We start from the raw sequence: 14,772 nt of genomic DNA, 5'->3' as shown, positions 1-14,772 counted from the left end.
TATTCTTAATGTGCTGGAATATTTGTTGTCAATACTGGTGAATCATCTAGTGAATTTGATTCAGATTCCGATTAATTTTCTATTTGTTTATGTAAGGGCCGGTTTCACCAACGCCAGTTAAAGTTAACTGTAGGTTAAAATGCTTCGTTACTTTAGTTACCTATTGTTATAACAATGTTTTCGTATATTTTAATCTATAGTTAAATTTAACTCACGTTGGTGAAACCGGCCCTAAGCCTTTTATTATTTTATTTATTAATTTACTTTAAAGTATACATGTAATGGATACTTTATTAATTACTCTTATTTCTTTATTTAGTAATCTTATTTCTCAAATACTAAATTTCCCAATACAAAATCAACAATCTCTTAACATTTTTTGGTCACTGATCGCAAAATGTGTTTTAATTTTTTTTATTTGCGGATACTTTAAGGTCTCTTTCGTTTGCTCGTCGATAAGATGGTGAAAGTACGACGTGGTACCAATTTTATGTGAACAGAGGGATTACTACTTTACAGTACCCACACAATGAAAACTTGCCGCTTTCGTAATTTACGGCGTTTTGAGTTTACAACTTTACCCAAGATTTAAAATGAATGGACTATAGCAAGGTAGTTTAGCCACGTTGATTGTAAACGTTTCTAAGCTCTTCAGATAATTGTAAAATACTATTGATGGTTATTTTCATTCCATTTATACATGGTGGCAGTGCTTTATGATTAGAATTTTTAATTTCAAATTTAGAATCAGCCAAGTATGACAGCATGTCATGTAAAAATTGAATGTGACCGAATGTTTCTGTAATAGCATAATTTAGTTTTTTACTGTTTGTTGGTTGAAGAAGACTAGAATTGAGAGTATCAAATAATTTATCCATATCTAACAAAAATTCAGCAGTAGTGTCGTTTTGAACACAATTAAATTCTTCGGGTCTCATTATTTTATAGGCTAGATAAGCATTAAACATTGTGTACGAAATATCTGAGTTGCTAATGAAACTGTCATTTTGGCCGAATTTTTATACATATTAAAATGGCTATCATTAATTTTTGGTATTAAATTGATGTTAGTTTCAATACTTAATAAATAAACTTTATGAATAAGTTCCCAGTCCACGAAGCCTCCTAGATATTCGAACCTTTTGTTAAACATATTGTTTCGGAAAGACTTAAATAAATGCGGCGGATCAAAAATTAAATAAACCTTACATTCTTCATCCCCTGTTTTAAATTGAAAGAATGGTTTGTCAGGTGTTATTTTAAATTTCTTCATTAATCCTATATTTCTTGTTCCTTGATCACAAATGAGACACTTCACTATAAGACCTGTTTCATTCAATTGGTGGATTGTTCTTTCCATAATTTGATGAGTTTTATCCGAATTTCCGCTTTTACCTAAAAACCAATATCCAACAGATTGTTTCATCGATTTGTTGATCCACGTAATCATTGCAACTAATGCCCGTTCTGTACCATCATCAGCGTATCCGTTAAAAAAATCATTAGCAGCATCTAGTGGACTTCTGTAGCTAAACTAATTTCATCAAATAAAACATTTATAAGACGTTCTTCGGGAGGACTACCAGCAAAGGCAGTTTTAAGTTGATTTAAAACCGTCGAACTGAGACCTGGAGAAAGCGGTTTTTTTTTTTGATACTCATTTAAAGTTCGAACAGATGGCAAATGCATAATGTGTTGTAAAAATTTGTACGCCTTTGGTGAATGATACGTAATTGATAACGCGATATCTTTGACATCATCATTATATCGTTTTCCATGCTTTTTTGTCAAAGATAAACGTTTCTGAGATGCAAAGAGGATCTGTGCTTGTTTGTCTAAATATTGCGAGGAAGCCTTAATTATAGATTCTACATCTCGCTTTTGCTTCATTTGTGTCGTGCATTTCCTAACTTTTTTGAACCTATGAATTTGGCTTCGCAGTCTAGCAATCGTTTTTGAGTTATTATGCAACCTTAAAAATTTTGGTGTAAGTAATTTGCTGGGCGAATGAACACTTTTCGTAGGTGTACTGCACTCTAAAGTTGTCTCAAATGTAATTTTATTGCTTTAATGTCAGAGATATGACTAAGAGCCATCCTGGATTCCGTTATAATCATTTTCAAATTTTGAAATCAAGAAACTGTTGTAATGTGTATAATGGGTTGCGGAAAAAAAGTAAATTCAGAAGTACCCCTCTCGTGAATAACTCTGTATATTTAAAGGCAAAAAGTGGGGTGATGGTCTTTCCGTGGACAAATTATATTACTGCAAACTTAATATCTGAGAATAAAGTTGGCACAGCTTTCGGCACTAATAATCGTTTGGGTGGTGTGATTTTTCTTAAATACTGCCTTTCAAAATGATCCAAACATATTCGTAAATTATTAGAAGGTCCTTCGTACTGGGCGAATTCTTTCCATTTTTGGCGTCTACATAAATTGTTGTATCACTTATAATACATATTTGTGGGGTCCTACGGTATCTCACCGTTTCCGCTTTTGTAGTGCACCGAGCCTTGGAGAGAAATATTTCTCCTCCACCGTACTAACCACTACATCCTAGAGCCTTTTTAATACACCCTTAATTGCTGGCCAGGCAATTGAAGGGGGGGAGGGGAGGGGCGGACGGAGATGATGACGGAAAAATTGTCCGCCGTGACTGGTATTCGAAACAGGGACCTGTGCCGTGAGAGTTGTAGCGTTACAAAACGCCACAATGGCGATTGGCCGGAGTAGGAGGCCAAGAGGTCCTACTTATGCTCGCGGGACTAATAGATCGCAGTTCGAAGACCCGGAACTAGCAGATAACGCACGGCATTTGGTAACGCGACGCGCCCACCCTGCCTTCAAGTTTTTTTTTACGTCGCTCATTCCGGAAGCGGAAACTTCATTTTGTAGAGTCATTTGTGCCAGCCACCACGGGGGGGCTGGAAGAACACATGTTACCCCCGCAAATGTCAGGCTGAGGTGGCCTCACGCCTCTAGGTTGACGAGCTGCAACCTATCTTTCGGAACCCCACTTTCACTTTCTCTTTCTCTTCACTTTCTCTTCTTCTCTTCTCAGCGATAGGTGACCGTACGGCAATGTTGGGTCCCTTTTCCTCTTTAGTAACTTGCCGGAAAGTCATCTCCTTCTTTTCAACCCCATCTTTCTTCCTGTCCTTTTTTTTTTGACCTGCGAGTTACGGCAATTAACATCAGGATAGACGTGCACGACTTACCGACACAATACCGTCCAAAACCTGAATTCTCCCGCTCGGCATAATTTCGAGGTAAACAAACCGACGCCATGACGGTCCACCTGTCATGACACGCGCACGTGTAGTACCACCGGAAATGCACATTTTTGATAGCGCAGTACCACGCAAGCGCAGCACGCCTTGTAGCACAACTGAATAAGGTCGAGAATCGCGCGCGTGACGATTTTCGCGATTTATGGGACTGCGGTGCCGAGATTAAAAATGCGGAAGTCGGACACTTCGTCGAGAGCCGTCGAAGCGACGCCAGCGAAGCGCCTTTTAGAGTTCGTGGTCGAGTGACCCCTCGCCTTGTAGAGGTAATTATCGTTCAATTTTGAATTCATTTCACTAAGACCATGTATTAGGGGTGGTTCGATCCAGTTTAGAGTCAATCCCGTTTGGATAAATCGATCCAGTACCGTAGCGCAACTTTAGAGTACCGAAAATTTTTGAGTAAAGGAGTGCCGGAAGGACTTCGATTTAGCACCAAGAACCCCCTTTTTCGCTGAAAGGTAATTACCGAATCTTCCGATTTTCACAACACTAACGACAATTCGTTAGGGGTCGTTCCCTAGGGTGATTCGTCGCCGCATCGTCGTTAGGGTGGTCGAGAGCCACATCGTTCGCAGAGGCGATCGTTTTTTTGGGAACATCGTTCGTTAAGGGCTATCGTTTGCAAGAGTGATCGTTCAGCATCGTTTCGTTTCCGGCCAAGAAATATCGAAAAACGTCAAGGTCACGCTGTGACGCCATCATGTAGGAATCGTATCGTACCGCAAGCCGAAAGGACGCTATTCGAGGAGACAACATATCCGGCATAAGATAAGTCGCCATATTTTTATTGCGGATTTGCGAAAAATCAAAGAACGCCTCGAATTTCCCGCTTCTCACGTTAACAATTTTTGTATGGTTAGGACTTTTTAGAAACTAAGCAAATGTTAGGAATTATTTTGTAAGAACTTTTTCATTCAATTTTCATTCAACGTCAAATTAGAGAAACTTCAGTCAAATTTCACGTTTCGGAACTTCACCGATTTTAAACTTTCCTATCAGGATCAATTTTTATTTTTTGTCAAGGTGACACCCCAATCTTGACCTTGGGTTTCAAAAAATTTAATTTCAATTATTAGCTCGATCAGAAGGAAGTCTAAGTTCGGGGGGTTTCCCATCAAGAATCAAAACATCTTTTATTTCGTCGAAGAATATCATGTTTAGTTTAAGATTCGGTCACATGTGAAGGAAAAGCTTTTCTGGTTACGACCAAGGTTAATTATTAAGGCCATCTGAAAGTACTGGTTCCACATTTTCCATTTTTCACACAATAGTTACAAGCGAACCATTGTCGCATTCGTGCGAACCAGTACAGAATCATTGAAATTTGCTCTGTGAAAAATCTTGGAGTGACCACTGAATAAATTAATTTTATTATTAACGTTCAAAACGAATTGGCTTTCCACTACCTTCGACGAGTAAGAACTGAGCACTTGTCCCGGCAGCTGGACAAGCAACAACCAGCCCAAGACAATAGCTGCCTGGCGCCCATTTTTTAAAATCCGAACCCACGCCCTCTGCCCCGAAAAACCCCCTGAGAGCCCGGAGCTGTCACTGGCCAACTTTTGGTCATACAAGTTTTGACGCCCAGAACGTGGGGCTCGATTTTTCGATTTTTTGGAGCAACCACAAATTTTCGTTTATCGTTCATTTTCATTTTCGCGAAATTTGTAAACCAAATTGAGGCTCAGTCACTTTTTTCAATTTTCGAATCGGAGCAAAGGGAGTTGGTAAAGGTTTATTGAAAGTTTGCATTTTTTTATTGTGTGTTAATGAGAAGCAGAAATTTAGCGGCGAATTTATTGTTCGAGTAGCGGTCTTATCTTGTACCCTCGACGACAAAAACCTTTTCTCGGAATCGACTATCGTGTTGCGCGCTGTTTTTTGGTAGTGTTTTGACCGGCGTTTTTATTGCGTTACCGACCCGTGAAATCGCGGTGAGTCTTCGTCAAAATGGACGAACAATTCAAGGTCAGGCATTTACTAGCAGACGAGCTGACGTATGAATTGCGTATACGCGGCATCACGACTAGCCGAAACCAGGACGATAAGAGGAAACTGTTAGGGAGAGCTCTGTCCAAAGAACTAGGTCGACCGGACGAATACTTTCTGTCACTTCATGACGCAGAGTATGACCACGACACCGAGGTCCAAGCCATTGAGGACTCCCTTGAGAGCATACGCACGATTTTGACAGAATTTGAAGGAACGGCGGAAGACATGATCTTCAAGCGCCCATTTTTTAAAATCCGAACCCACGCCCTCTGCCCCGAAAAACCCCCTGAGAGCCCGGAGCTGTCACTGGCCAACTTTTGGTCATAGAGTCTGCGCTCTTTCCCACTAGGCCACCGTCCGCCTTGTTGTATCATTTAATTAACTTTATTTTAATATCATTCGTATACATAAAAATTTTCTCTATATGTTTAAAAAGTTATACAATGGATGTATGAGCTTTTTTTAACTTATACTTAACAATTTTGTTGTTAATGTTATATTAAAATATTATTTACTTACATTAAAACATCCTTTGGCTATAAAAAAAGAATGATCTTTATCTTTCTCTGATTTCCTCTGGCATCCTTTCACATTACATCGAACCATTTTTTTAAATTAATTTCAAAACTGAAGTGTTGGCACCAATTTTACGTACCCTTCACTTACCCAGAGTATTTCTCAGCCAATCGGTACGCAAGCGCAATAATAGGGCATTTCATTTAGTACACGATCACAATCATGAGATGGCGCTTGCATTGATACGCAGCCTTCCTCTCTATCTTATACTCTTTGCTGGGAATCAAGTGACGCTTTACCAATCGGCACCAACCCAAAAAAATTTAAATTAAAAAGTCCTGTTCTCTCGCTGTCTTGACCCTCGAGGTGGGCACGTGCGCCCTCTCCTGATTTCTTTTGGTGTTTATCTCTGCGGTGGCAGTTTGAATTCAAACTGGGGTTTCACAAATTGGAAATGGGTTTTAGAAAGAGAGAAACAGGCAAACATTAAATTCAAGTAAAGTAAATTTGAATTTCAAGTGAAAGAAATGCAATTTTTGGGTCTTGTCATTAATTCTAAAGGGATAAAACCATATGAAAGTAAAATTGCAAACATTGTAAATATGCCAATATCTAAAAATAAAAAAGAGTTAGAAGTTTTATTAGGTATGATCATTGATCACCTACTCTCGTGCCAAAAATAAATTACTCCCTAGAATTCGAATTTTTATGGAAAAAACGTTTTTCATGTTGTATGTAACTAGAATTTCAAAAGTAATTTTTAATGCTTAAGGTTGGTTACTATGAATTGAGAGATTAAGTCTAACTAAATATGCCCCCAGAAACCAAAATTGATTGTGAAACGAAAAAACATCCATCACTTAGCGGGAAATAGAGTCATATGCAACAGTTACAAGGAATTCGCTACCTTTCGATTATGATATCTTTTGTTTGTCACCAGGAACCACATAGCCTCCAACCTAACCAAATTTATGGCAACGTAGTAACGAATATCCCTAAATCATAGGGAGTAATTTATTTTTGACAAGATTATATATTTCAAAGTTTATTCCAAAGTTATCAGAATTGATCCTGTCGTTAAGAAGTCTGTTGATAAAAAATGCGATTTTCTCATGGACATCGAATCACGATGATGACATCATAAAAATAAAAAACGTGCTTTCAACGGAACCTACACCAAAAGCTGATACTGTCCGTAAAGCTGAGACTTTTTCTTTGATAATAATAAATTTTAAGCTCTACGTATAGCGCTAATAGAAAAAAAAAACGAACTAAAACGCCCATTACAGTTTTCTGACTAACATTTTCGATAAAGTTAGCTTCTTTACCGACATAAAATCTCAAAACTTTGATGTGGAAATGGCGGCAAACACGTTCTTAGTGCAGTGCAAAGATATGTATTATGTAACGAGGTAAGTTAAAAACTATGTCCGTTTAAATAAGGTATACGTTTCTTAATGATAGCATAAAAGACGTTGCAAACATTTTAAATAACCCCAAAAGAGTTTGTTTAAAAGGTGTTAGCTATAAGTTCAAGTAGTTAGTTGGATGCTTTATTTGCCCTACGGGCTTTCGAATTCCTGATTATAAAAATACAATTCCAAAAAACAAAACAAAAATAAAAAAATTACATTTCTATTTCTATCTCCCACCCTTTAATATTACTATTCTTTCCCTCCTTTTCCATATCTCTTTCATCCATCTTAACTTCCTTCCGTCTTCATTCAGTATTTCTTTCCGTTCCTTTCTCTCCCTCTCTCTCATTTCGTTGCATCCGCTCCACATGTGTTCGATCGTCTGTCTTTCCTCGTGGCACATCCTGCACCTTCTTTCTTCTTCTTCCGTCCAAGGCCTGTTCTCCATCTCTCTTGATTCCCACATCTGAATCTCGCCATCATTTTTCTCTCTTTCGCGCGCTCTCTCTCCAGGTACACCGGAACTTCCTCTGTCGCGCACCTCTCATACTCCCTGTTGTACCTCGATTCTTGGATTCTGACCCTTTTCTCTTGCTTGTCCGTATCTCTGTCCCTTTCGCTCAGCTCCGCGCTCATCCATCTTCCTTCCTCTCTCAATCTTTCCACTTCCTCACTGGCATACCCGTTCCTCCTGCAGTACTTCTCTCTCTCCTTCTCATCCGCGTTCTTTTTCTTTTCTCTATATAAGTTCAAGTATTTGATGTTTTTCGCAAAGCTGACATGCAGTGTTAGCTTTAGGAACATTATAATTTTCCAAGTGTCTTTGTAGCTGATATCTAAATTTTCATAATATTTCATACTAAAAAATAATTATTAATTATAATAGGTCGCAGAAAAACAATTTGCACTATACGGAAAAGGCAATGAGAAGATGTAAACTAGGAATACCTGTTGCAACTGCTGCAAAAAGGCATAAAGTTCCCAGAACAACATTATTATACAAAAAAACTGGAAAATATCCAGTAGAAAGGAAAATCGGCGCACCAACAGTGTTGAAAAAAAAGGAAGAAGCCGCTTTAGTAACTTGGTTGAAAGGTGACAGGGGATTCCCTGTTACTAAAGAGCAGTTAATGGAAGGTGTTCGTCAAATTATTAAGAACACGGAAAAACCATAATCGAAAATCATATTGGTCCAGAGAAAACAGGCAGGAAATGTAGAAGAATAGTGGATTGGAAACAGGGAGGACAAACCTTTGTATCAACTTTGGGCAAAATTAAGGAAGGAAATGCAAATGTAAATAAGTGAAACTGTTGAAGACAATTCAGAAAATACAACTGACCAAGTTGAAGCCAATGAAATTTAGGAAGTTGGAGTCAATGAAGAAAATCATGTAGGCCCGGTTGTATAAAGCGATGTCAATTCGTTGTTGATTTCCGCCTTGACGCGTTGTTAGCTGACACGATGTTAACTAAGCTTTATGCAACCGGGCCTTAGACGAAGATCATTCAGACGTAGAAGATCATTTAAACATAGAAAATGGTTATTCTATGCCAGAAGATCTGCATGGAAACGATGAACAACTGATTTTGGAAGCAGAACGCAATGAAACGTACATACAAAATCTTCAAGATTCTGTTGACCATAATGATGATCATTGATCATGAATCCACACATGTCGTTGAAAATAGCAAACCTACGACCTTCGCAAACACGATCAATTTTCCCACGCCATTTAAAAAATGTTTATGTTGGCAAGCAACGCCGCCAAAAAAAGGAAAAAAAAAAACGAAAATCAAAAGAGAAGGTTCCTTCTGTTGGAACATCTAAGCAATGGCAGGAGTATCATACAAAAAAACTAGATGATAAAAGGAAAAAAGAATTTGAGAAGGAGCAAAGAAAGAGAAAAAGAGAAGAAAAGAGTTCTTCAACAAAAAATATAGCATGATACTAGACGTGATAAACCTATTGATATTGCCAATTTGTTTGCTGACCATTTCGAAAAAGTTTATAACAAAGCTTCATCTAGTTTATCAAAATCCGCTCAGTTTAAATCGTCCTGTTCCATTCATCTTAACACTATTGATATCATAACTGAAATGATTCTAAATAAAGTTAATGCTTTAAAAAAATCCGTCTGGTCCGGATGGCATACCTGCTATATTGTTAAAATCTTGTGTTCATAATTTAATCATAGTATTACAAAAACTATTTTCCAAATCAATTAATGAGTCCGCCTGCCCTAGTATCTGGAAAGTATCTTTTACAACACCTATATTTAAGAAAGGTAATAGACAGGATATCGAGAACCACAGGTCGGTCTCTATCACATCTCCAATTTGTAAAATACTAGACGCATGTATCACTGATGTACTATCATCTTCTGCTAAAAATATCATCTCAAATGTGCAGCATGGCTTTTATAAGGGTAGGTCAACTATTACCAATCTTCTTGTCTTCACTGAATTTATTGTTAACAACTTGGAAGAAGGAAGGGAGATTGACTGTATTTACACTGATGTGTCAAAGGTCTTCGATTGAATTAACATTGAACATTTAATTCACAAGCTGGGAGATAGTTGATCCACTACTCTTTTGGATTTCCTCCTATTTGACGGATCGAAAGCAATTTGTTTGTATTCTCGATATGCAATCTCGATGCATAAATGTTCCAACTGGGGTTCCGCAAGGATCACATCTAGGCCCCGTATTATTCTCACCATATCGCTACCTTAGAATCATAGGGTTCTAACTAACATTTTTGCGAAAATTGAGATTTTTGTTCCAACTGTCATATTTTATATTCAAACCAAGGCCATCTGAATCAAAAAGCTACGCTTATAAGGCCGTTTCAATTTTCGATTTTTCCATATAAACTTTGTTTCTGTGACATTTCGGGCGGCAGAACCTTTTTGCGCTCCATCTACCGATTTCGAACGCAATTGATTGAGACTTTTTCCACTTTTTCTTTGAGGTTAAGTGCTTAAAACGTCAATTAAAACATGAATGCAATAAAATATCTAAGATCCGAGCTTTTTTTGGACACATTCTGGGCTAGCAAAATACTAATAAATTAGAATTGCAAAAAATCATGAAATCATAACACAAGGTAGGTTAGAACAATTTATAACTTTAACATTTTTCTGCAAAGGAGTTTGTTCTGGATTGCACATTTCTTCTTTAATAAATCTGTTTTTTCTTGACAAATATGTATTATCTAAAACTGGTTTCAGCGTTGCAGTTATTATCAGCTCGCAGATCTGATTTTTATGTACCAGACATTATCCCAACCATTTGGTGGAATATACTGCGCAGAAATACTATTTACTTGAATTGATTTGGATGTCATTGGAACAGTTGGAATGATGAAAGACTCTACAGGATTTTGGGGTACAGGAATTTCAACCGGAGTTTCAGTGGGAAAAGCCTAAAAAACAAAAACACTAATAAGATGATAGTAATTAATACCTGGAGGTTCCTGATTAGGACTTTGAAAAGTAATAAGTAATTAATCGAAAAATGAGAAGAGGAAGCTCATTTTGTTTTCTCATATGTCGTGGTTGACTTCGCTTCTATGTATATTTCATGTAGCAATAAACACCACAAGTCTTTTTTAATTATAGATACTTACAAAAATAGAAGGACAAGGAACAGCATCTTTACATAAGCGTCGTCTTTTGGGGGTTGTAATGTAATTATAGAGAATTGTTGAAAATGCTGCTCACAAATTTCTGAGTAATCCGTAATTTTTGTAGTCTTTTATATTACAAATACAAATTAAAAGGTTGTGCTTATCATTGTCTCCATAAATTTGTTTACCGCAAAATGTTTCAAAAGCTTCGAACCATTTTTGTCTTTGTTTCATATTGCTGCGAATTTCAAATAAGCGAACATCTTTTGCCCCACAAATGAAACACGCTTTTACCATTTCATGTAAAATAGAAGGGTAATATTTTAAATTGCCGCCAATATTGTAGCTTTGATTCGTTGATAGGCCACCGAGGGCGCGCAATAAGGTTCTGTCTTCTTTTGTTTTATGGCCACTCTGCAGAAACAATTATTATGTACATTGAAACGGCCTTATAAGCGTAGCTTTTTGATTCAGATGGCCTTGATTCAAACCAAATAGCAGCTCCATCTGGCAACCCATTCCGGAGATATTTCGCTAACAAACTTCTATCTGTAAACTTTTTCTACTTATTTCAGTGACACAAATTTCTAACTACGTAGATCGAACCATTTTGCCACAAAATCATTAACTTTTTGTAACATAGAACCTTCTTATTGCAGCGTGCTACCAGCATGCTAGTTTGGTGTGATAAAAGCAGATAATTTTGTGTTTATTTACTTTACGTTTTTACTTATAAATTAAGTGATCCGTCATGGAAGAAGACAGTGTGGAACAAATGTTCGAGATGCAGAATTTAGACTTGTTAGAAGAACCACGTAAATTAGTGAGGTAAGATAGAAATAATATGATAATTATTTAGTATTTACAAAAAATATTATAATTAGTACAGGAAATGAGGATCCATTAGACATTCTTAACATGCCAGTTGATTTTAGAAAAAAAAAAAAAAAGTGCACTGGCGTACCACAAACCGACATGAAAGGACAACATGAAAAGAAACATGTTGTTTTCGAAGATGACAAACAAAATGTGAGAGATCACATAAATTCATTTCCTGCGGTAGATTCTCATTATTGCCGCTCTCGTACAAAAAAAAAGTATTTGGAGAGTCACTTAAGCATTAACAAAATGTACAATTTATATGCTGGAAAATGCGAAGCTGATTTCAAACAACTCGTAAAGTCTAGTATGTATCGCAAAATTTTTTCGACAGAATTCAATCTAGATTTTCATCATCCAAAATCTGACAGATGCGCAAAATGTGAAGAGTACAATGTGTCTGTTAGAAAAAACATTACCATCAGTGAGGCTGAGAAAGCTAAATATGAAGAGCATATCAAAGAAAAAACAAGATGCGTGAAGTAAAGGAAAAAGACAAAGGCAACAAAGAAGTACCCCTGCTTTGTTTCGACTTCCAGAACGTAATAACGTGCCCACGAGCGGAAATATCTCTGTTATTCTATTTTAAATTCAATTTTAAAAAACTAAATGTATAACGGGTGCTTTTTTAAATTTGGCGTCGAAGTAGGCGTTGAACTGTCGATTGTGAACGCACTATGCACGTTACGGATCACGGATCAGCTGTTTAAATCTTACGCTTTTACACGAGCGGTGCGATCTCAATCGACTCTTCAACGCTTACTTCGACGCCAAATTTAAAAAAACAGCCTTTATTATTTAACTGCACATTTTTCGCTAACCAAGAAGGTTTATTGTTCCTTATGGCATGAATATTCCTCAGGCAGAAGTGAGAATGACCTTGCTTCTGCCTTGATTAAGATTTTAAAAAGAGTTGCCGAAGACAACGAAATCACTAACATTATCACTTGGAGCGACTCGTGTGTGCCTCAGAATAGAAATAGTCACCTGGCATATGCCATACTTGACTTCTTAAGAAACAATCCTTCTATTAGAGTTGCCGTAAAGTGTAAAGGTACGGTCACGTGATCTGCGCGCAAAACCAATTTGTGTGGTCGAGTCCATTCGGCCGAAAATAGGGTAGATTTGTCAGAGAGTTGTTTACATGTTCATGTACTGCAACTTTATTTACGACGTTACTTTTTACGCTTACCAAGTTCACCCAAGGCTTTAAATCTGTGTTTCTCGAGACAACTGAAGATATCTTTACAGTGTTTTCGTAAGTACAAAAAAATTAAAAGGAAAAATAATTTCATAACCTCACTTTCAATAACAGTTGACTTGCAAATGAAATGAAATGAAAACTTAACTAACACCACCGGACTTTTGCAGGTTTTTTTAGTAGCTGATTGACATGGCTTCCCATCTTACTTTTGGCCAGCGTGGGAAAATTTTACAGTCAAGCTCACGAAATTATCGCCAACGTTATCGCATTCATGAGACATGAATCAGTGTGTTAGCAACCATCAGGAATTGACTATTCCAATCGTCAATTACAAACAGCGAATTATAGCGTGCACTGGTATATCTGAGAAGATGTACAAAACGATTGTAAAAGAATCAAAACCTGCTAGAGCTTCCACTTCTTTTTCAACCCCTAGAAAGAAGCGACCGCAGCAAAAACGACATGAATTAATGGAAGCTGAGAGACATGCTGTTAGAGAAATAATCAGTTACGGAAAAGCGAACTACCGTGAAAGGGATTTTATATCGAATGCAAGATATGGAAATTCCATTCTCAGGTAGCGAATCCACTTTTTCTAGGATTAATTAAAGAGCTGGAATTTAAGCATGTACTTTTACAGTTAAGAAAGTCTATATAAAAATTAACTTTTTCTAGATGGCCCAAAATTGAGGACAACAGAAAAGTACTAATGGAGTCCTATGACATTCGACTGCTCAGGATAGAGTATTTTAAGCAGATTTTAAAACACAGAGACGAAGGTCGACCAACTTTCTACACAGATGAGAGCTATGTCCACACTACACATTTACCAAATCACTCTTGGACTGATAGAAGTGGCAAATGTGTAAAGAAATCAGTTGCCAGTTAAAATATGTATCAATAAATTATTCAATTTAATAAAAAGTTGATTTTACGTGTTAATACTTTTATCCTCAATTCTGCGCGCATAAATTACATTAGTTATAAAATAACAATGCTAGACTTCGCTCTCAAATATGTCAAAAGTCCCAAACTGCTCAAACTTTTTTTTACATTGCATGATGCGCCACTGTTGTGGCTCCCAGCGATTCTCATGTTCCCTACGCTACCGACGTGCTAAAGGCCGCGCAGCTAAGCTCCGCCCTCAGGTCCTTTACGGTTTAATACGAGTCTAACAGTGTCACGCTAAAATATTCTATACCCGGCCACTCTCCAATACAGGAAGTCGATAGTGCACATAGGGCCATTGAAAGAGCATTATCTAAAACGGAATTCCATTCACCTCTTGGACTTAAGAATTTTAAAGACTCTGAACCCAAAAAATCCATATTCGCTTTTACAAATGAAGACCGAAGATTTTAGAAATTATTATAAGTGCGCACAAACTATGAAATTCAAAAACGTCCCATTTGCTTCATCAGTAACGGAACTCAAGATTTACACAAAATTTGTTTGAAATTCAATATAAGACTTCATACAGCGCAGATAATGCCGATTACAAAACTATCTCAATCAAGCCAAGACTCTTTTCAACAATAAATTTACCGCTACTAAAAATTCTTCCAGCGACTTCTATTGGAAATAATGACAAAAGCGGGCGCATTGTAAAAATGTTGAAATTTATGAATGTACAAGATAGAGAATTCTACAAAGTGCTTTTAAAATTGACGGGTAACGATAATTTGAATAAAAAGAAATGAAAGAGAAAGGAAGCCCCAATGAAAAACATAATAGGTCTTCTACTTCTTTTAGAACAGCCACTTCTTCTGGAGCAGCAAGGAAGAGTACAACAAAATCCCAAAAGAAATAAATTATATTTTATAAATTAAAATAAAATTTCGTAAA

At 37.0% G+C, this 14,772-nt stretch overlaps 4 long non-coding RNA genes across 5 annotated transcripts in view; 3 read left to right on the top strand and 1 right to left on the bottom strand.

Annotated features, from left to right (window-relative positions):
* Nucleotides 1-14,772, top strand: part of LOC138140549 (uncharacterized) — a 390,561-nt gene that overhangs the window by 98,256 nt on the left and 277,533 nt on the right. The gene's annotated exons all lie outside the window — the stretch shown is intronic.
* LOC138140644 (uncharacterized) overlaps nt 1-14,772 on the bottom strand; it is a 196,708-nt gene that overhangs the window by 18,593 nt on the left and 163,343 nt on the right. The window lies entirely within an intron of this gene.
* Nucleotides 2,665-5,834, top strand: LOC138140528 (uncharacterized). Its single transcript, XR_011162565.1, has 2 exons — nt 2,665-3,750; nt 3,800-5,834. It is a non-coding gene; the product is annotated as an uncharacterized lncRNA (long non-coding RNA).
* On the top strand, nt 6,513-14,128 carry LOC138140529 (uncharacterized). Its single transcript, XR_011162566.1, has 3 exons — nt 6,513-12,981; nt 13,095-13,504; nt 13,603-14,128. It is a non-coding gene; the product is annotated as an uncharacterized lncRNA (long non-coding RNA).

This window comes from Tenebrio molitor, chromosome Y, assembly GCF_963966145.1.
Source record: "Tenebrio molitor chromosome Y, icTenMoli1.1, whole genome shotgun sequence".
Classification (NCBI taxonomy): domain Eukaryota; kingdom Metazoa; phylum Arthropoda; class Insecta; order Coleoptera; family Tenebrionidae; genus Tenebrio; species Tenebrio molitor.
This window is presented reverse-complemented; position numbering and strand designations above follow the sequence as displayed.